Source organism: Metopolophium dirhodum, chromosome 3, assembly GCF_019925205.1.
Source record: "Metopolophium dirhodum isolate CAU chromosome 3, ASM1992520v1, whole genome shotgun sequence".
Classification (NCBI taxonomy): Eukaryota; Metazoa; Arthropoda; class Insecta; order Hemiptera; family Aphididae; genus Metopolophium; species Metopolophium dirhodum.
This window is the reverse complement of record NC_083562.1, coordinates 22,100,217-22,107,037: the sequence shown is the minus strand read 5'-3', so window position 1 is coordinate 22,107,037 and position 6,821 is coordinate 22,100,217. Positions and strand designations below refer to the sequence as shown.

Genomic DNA, 6,821 nt, shown 5'->3' with positions numbered 1-6,821 from the left:
TAAGAGGACGTCACGCCCGCATGACGTGTTGTCTCCGTCTTACAAATGTACAACATAGCAAAAACTGTTTTGTGCGGGACAACTTTTATCTTTCCGTGTTTGTAGTAGTGGCACAGAATTATTCTGTAGTAGTGGCTCCAAAATTTCTGAACACATAGGGTAGACAATTATCTATGCAACAGCGTGCCTATATTTTAGATAACATAAATACAATAAAAGTTATTTGCTTCTAAACATTTTGTTTTTTTCACGGCCACGAATGCATGTAAAAGAAGCATAGTGCGGGGGGTCGCAAAGTGTTCACAGAGTTTACAGCGCCCTCTGTATAAAGCACTGACCATTATTTTATCTGTTGTGAAGCCAAATAAAACCACCGGTAGCGCTAAAAACTTCAGGAACAGTATTCTTATCAGCTAAAGGCTCTGTCAAACATGGTCAAACAGAATGCCATGATAAAATAACATGCAGAATGGCGAATGCGTTATTCACGCGCGCGAAGGCGGTGTTAACGTTTGAATAGCTGTCGTTCCGTCGTTGACGATCAATATTGCAATACCTATTACAGTACAAATTAAATTTAAAAAATGACAGAACTACTCATAGAATTGGTGAGAAAATATACGTTTCTTTATGATACTAGTTGCAAAAATTATATGAATGTTGGTTTGAACTTTTGAAGGATGAGACTTGGAAAAACATTGGAAACGAATTTAATGAAAATGGTATGTACAAAATGTGTATAGGTGTATATATTTATAATTTATGTATTGTATTATATTATATATGAAATAATATGTATGTGTATGAAATGTATATTATTTACCCATATAATAATTATTTTACATCAAGATATTACAATAGTTAATGATGCATAGTACATTTTATTGGTTGAAGTAATTTACAAATTTTTCTCGAACTTCAAATGCAGCAGTTGATGATCTTCGATTTGTTGGTTTTGATGAAGTAAGCCTGTGAATAATGTCATGTGGGTTTCAATGTCGTTGACAACAGTTGTACTTGTTTCATTTTGATAAAATTGTGCAAGCAACATATTATGTAGCTACATGTACTGTCGTTTGTACATCACTCTCGATAGGTCTTAAAAATTCTCCATTTTTATTTTAGTATACCAAATACATTTTCTACTACATGTCTTGTTCTACATAGCCATTTATTAAAATTTTGTTTTCTTTCATCATATAAGACTGCCAATCTTGGAAAAAGGCGCAAGAGATAAATTTGCATTCCAAAACCCTCATCGTCTATTGGAACTAATTCAGTCGTACCAGGTAGTGCCTTAGGAGGTAACAGAGATTTCCCTTTTATGTATTCATTATAAAATAATGAATTTTCAAATATACCACTATTACTGTGGCGCCTGTAACTGCCAGTGTCTACCATGATAAATTTATAAAATGGATCCACAATTGCGAGGAGTACAATAGAAACTGTTTGTTGCAAAAGAAATCTGATCTACTGTTAGGAGGGCACTTTATAGATATGTGTTTGCTGTCAATGCTACTTACACAATTTGGAAAATTCCATATTTCTTTGTAACTGATCTCAGAGTTTTTCCAAGTTTCTTCTGTAGGTTTAGGCATGTATATGGGTTGTAAGACATTCCAAATTACTGTACAGACTTCTTTCACTATTATACCTACAGTGCAGTGATCAGGAGTAGAGCACTAACTGTAGCGACGCTACTTTATTTGTAGCGATTGACGTAGCGTCACTACATTATGCCTTAGATAGCGAAATACTATAGCGCGCTAAACATTTCCGGTTAGCGTAGCGAAAATAATCATTATTTTGTCGCTACCGACAATCTAATTGGTGATTATTAAAATATAAATTATGATTATATTTGTTTATTTATATTATGATAATGATTAATGTATTAGTGAAGTTTTTGTCCTGGGTCCTGTCCAGTGACCAAATGTCAAATCAGTACAAACTACAAACACTAGTTTTCAATGAAAACATTTTTAAAAATGTAGCAAAAAAGTAGCGCGCTACATTTAAACAATATCGTTAGAAGCAGCACGATACATTTAAAAAAAAGTATCGTTAGAAGCAGCATGCTACATTTAAAAAAAAATAACGATAGCGGTAGCGAGCTACTTTTTGGGGGGAGTAATTGGTTACTATCGGTTTGTATCGGTTGTAATTGTATGTAATACATTAATAAAATATATTGTTCTTTTGTCTTGAATCTCGATCATTGCTATTTATATTAAACTTTTTCTGATTTTAGTTGGTACATACACAATTTGCGATAACAAAATAATATTGAATGTCTTGGATGTGGCATTTGGTGCATGCTATCGTCTAATTGGTAAATTGATTGAATATTGATACAAATATATTATTTTATATATACATAAGTCTTAGTGATTATTAAATTGACAAAATATACAAAAAAAAACTAAATTAATAATGAACAAATGATTTAGTTTTATAAAATCATATCAATACTCTGCTCTTTTTAGTCATATTAACAAACAATAGTGAACTTTAGTATAATACTATTCAGTGACGGACTGAATTTCAATTTTAAATGACGCATTTTCATAAAATTATTAAGTACTTACCACCACCACCATTACTACCACCACTCCCTATTATTACTTGTAACAAAGTTATGATCTAAATAAAAATAATATGGCCGAAAGAGCCTAGAGGTCGGGCCTTAGCATGTAATTCTGCACCAGTAATGGGATAGTACCACCCAATCACCCCATTTGAAAAGTTGACCCAGCTGCATCAAAATAGAGCCCTTCAGCCCACCACTGATACTATTTATGTATAATCATTTGTCTTATTATTGATTTATGTCATGTTATTTGAAGTATTTTTTTTGTTACTTTTCTCTATTTGATTATAAATTTAAATATTTCTTAAAATCATATTAGGTATATTTTGCTTTTGTCTATTTATTAAACAATTATTTTTATTCAGTATTTTAGTATTTAATATTGTTTTTCAGACACAACAGCACTGTATAACAATGAGCTATACATTAAAGAAGCACTTCAAGTATTATTACCAAAGTATCATCTGAAGCGTGAAAATTTGTTTATCACGTCAACATTAGGTATAATATGTTTCTGTGATAAACCCAATATCTGGTTGTATACGTTTGTAAAGCCAAAGCATAGATAATATAATTATAGATATAATAATATTGTATTAATAATCTAATATAATATAATCTACGGCGGTAGTGTGTCTGACTATTTCTTAAGATATTTTATTATTTATTTATCAACTATAAGTAATTTATTTTTTCATTAGTAGATAAAAGGTATGTTGAATTGATTTTTTCCAAATCATCATATTATAATATATAATTATATATTATTATTATGAAATTATGTCAATAATGCATACTGAGTGTAGGTAATAATACTTATACTTATTTAGCAACAAAATGTACAAGTTATAGATAACAAAATAATAAAAACAACAAGTTTCAAACTTATCCAACAAGCAGAAAATACTTGTGACGGATAAGCTGAGTTGATATTATAAGTGTTATAAAGAAAATTTGTACATCATTTATAAATTTCATCATCTATAAATTTGTAACAAAAAAACACCTTTAATTATTGGACTTTAAGTTCAAAAATAGTATTAGAATGTTGTATATTTAAATTACAAGTATTTTTTAATCAAGTATTATACAAATGAGTACGCTGAAATACACTTAAAATTTTAATTATACAAGTACAATAAAATTATTCTTTCATCAATTTGAATAGTTCTAACACTAAGCTCAGAATAGATTAAATTAGTATGATATAATTTTGGTTTTCCTAATATGATTTAATCAAAAAAATTTTAGTAGTAGATAGTACACTTATATGCAAAGATGTATAACCCCACGCAGAAATTCCATTAGAGAAAACCGACCATGCCTTTTATGCCACAAAATTCTAACTTATAAATAATAATCAATAAAAGATGGTCAACAGAGTCAAAACTTTTTTTTAAAATCAAGAAAAATGTCAAGAACTTTAAATTTTTTATCTAAATGACTGAATAAAATGAGAAGATTTAATTAAGGGATAGACTCGGATAGATTCATTGTATATATAGCTTAAAGTTATAGTCTTAATTTTTGAAAATTGTATTGTGTATAGAAAATAATAATATTATACTGATGGGTAAAAAATGTCAAGTCACTTCAAGTTATAATTTTTGAATGGTTGAAATATTGAACACTTTTTCTGCTAAATAAAGTGTCTCCAGACACAAAAAAATCATACATTAATTGCTTTGCTTAGAATCTAAAACAAATTGAAAAATCTTTATATTTAGAGGTACAATAGATAGATATGTATCGTTTACCAAATTATATTTTTATGTTAAAATATTGCAATTTCTAATGGCCTTTTATTTTAGTATAGTTTCACAAACTATTATTTTATTACTCTTACACTAATCAAACCACTTAAATACATTTGAATCTAAATGTAAAAACTCAGCCAGGGTTTTTTATCCAAAAAATGCATGATAAAAACTTAATTTATTAATTAATATTAATATTAATCTATTAATTCGACCATTTTTGTTTTTTCTTAAGAAGACGCCACACCCGCCATGTGTTGATCTCGTCTTACAAGTGCATTACATAGCAAATATACACTCAACAGACCACGTTTAGGTCCATTAGTTTAAAAATTAGAGTAAATTGACCTATTGTGAAACTTGATGGTAAGAACAATACCTGTGTTTGTATATTGGTTTTTTATGATTATTCAGTTTTTAAGTGAGTTATGACATTTTTCATTTACGTTATTTTATATACGCATAACTTGCTAAAAAATTGAACTATTTTAAAAAATCAACATACAAACACAGATAATGTTCTTATCAAGTTTCATAATAGGTTGATTCACCCTAATTTTAAAACTTATGGAGCTAAACGTGATCTGCTCAGCGTAAATTTGCTATGTTACGCACTTGGAAGACGGAGAGAACACATGCTGGTGTAGTGTCCTCTTAAAGACAATTGACTTTTCAAAATATAATAAGTAATAATGTTCCACAGTACATTCACAGCTACAATGAAATTAATAATATTATGAACATTAATTGACTATGCATTGTTCAAATTGGAAAGATCATTTACCGACAAAAGTCATATAATTGCGTTTATAGATTAACATTTATCCATAATAACAATTTTAGTAGTACATTATTTATATTTGAGATCATAATGATATTATTATTATTACTATTATTACTATTAATGTAATTATTATATTAGTTAATTTTTTTTTCAAAGCTCCCAAATACCATGGATGATGAGTAACTGCAAGTAATAGATGTTCTGCAAAGGTCATTGGATAATCTAGATACCAGTTCCTTGGATTTATATTTAATACACTGGCTAGGAGCTGGGCGTACGTGTATTGATACAAAAAGTCCTGAAAAAAAACTTGGAAGACTCTTATAAAGTTGCTCTACGAAGACAATGGTTCACTTAAGAAAATTGGCATATCTAATTATACCATAAATCATAAAAAAGAAATATTTGCCGATAAAATTAATATTGTTCCTGCTGTTAATCCGGTAATAGTATAATATAATATATATAACCTTGTTCTCTTGTATTGATTTTTATTGTATTATTTAATACTGTATGATGAATATATTTGGAGTTCATTTTTAAAGCAAATAGAATCACAACTATTAGCAGTATAATTATTATATTGAATTAAATTTAAAAATGCGCATTCTTTCCTAATAAACATGTTTCTGATTAAAATGTATAAAACATATTGGACACATTTACATAAATATATTTTTAATATTCATAATTAATTACAGGTTGAATTCCATCCATCTTTTCAATAATTGTCTGAGACCTGAGTTCCATAAAGTGTGCAGTAAGCCAATATTTTTCTGCTTGCATATTGTTCTATGGGAGAATCTGCTGGTAAAAATGCATTGTTAAAGGATAAAGTAATAACTTGCATTGTTAAAAAACTTTCCATAAGTGCTACACCAAGTTATTGAGATGGGCTTTAATACAAATAAATGATGGTGTTTTTAATATCAAATTAATAATTAAAAAAAAAAGAAATGATATGTTCAAATTATTAAACTAACGTTTAATAGCTAAAATTGTCTATACATTAGATATAAACAAAAAGTTATTTTAGAAATTTCCAAATCTAATTTGGGTTCATTGATTTTGTTTTCAAAAAGTTAGGGTCGAACATAATTTAATAATATAAAATAATCATCATTTTTGTTTTACTTTACTGTATATTATATTTTATATTATGCACCTACTTTGCTATATTATAACTTATTTTAAAAGTAATAATAAAATATTGAGAACTTTAATAACCTAAACGAGAAACGAGTGAATTGGAATTGGTGCTGTTGTACTGTTGTTTAATCTTTTACAATATATTATTTTATTTACTGTTATTTTTCTGTATTTTTGACTAATTGTATCATTAATTAATAATTACACTAATATCATCCTTATTTTTTTTTTTTTTTATAAAATCCCTGAACAGAAAAATGGGTAACAAAAGTAGAATAGATGACTGGTCGTGGACAGTGATGTTATTTTGTTTCCTGATAAATGTGTACCTAACATGATTATAAAGAGCTCAATCATGAATGACTACTATAATCGTGATACCTAATCAATGATTATATTTTTATTTGTAGTTAGGTACCTACGCATTATGTTTTATGATAAATGATAATAAATAATAATTTAAATTTAAAAAAAAAAACGGATTGTGTGGAAACTGTTCATCACAATACTAAATTATAATATACCTAATGGAAGAATT

At 27.9% G+C, this 6,821-nt stretch overlaps 1 pseudogene; it reads left to right on the top strand.

Annotated features, from left to right (window-relative positions):
- Positions 1 to 428: 428 nt before the first annotated feature.
- On the top strand, positions 429 to 6,504 carry LOC132941703 (glyoxal reductase-like; annotated as a pseudogene).
- The last annotated feature ends 317 nt before the right edge of the window (positions 6,505 to 6,821 follow it).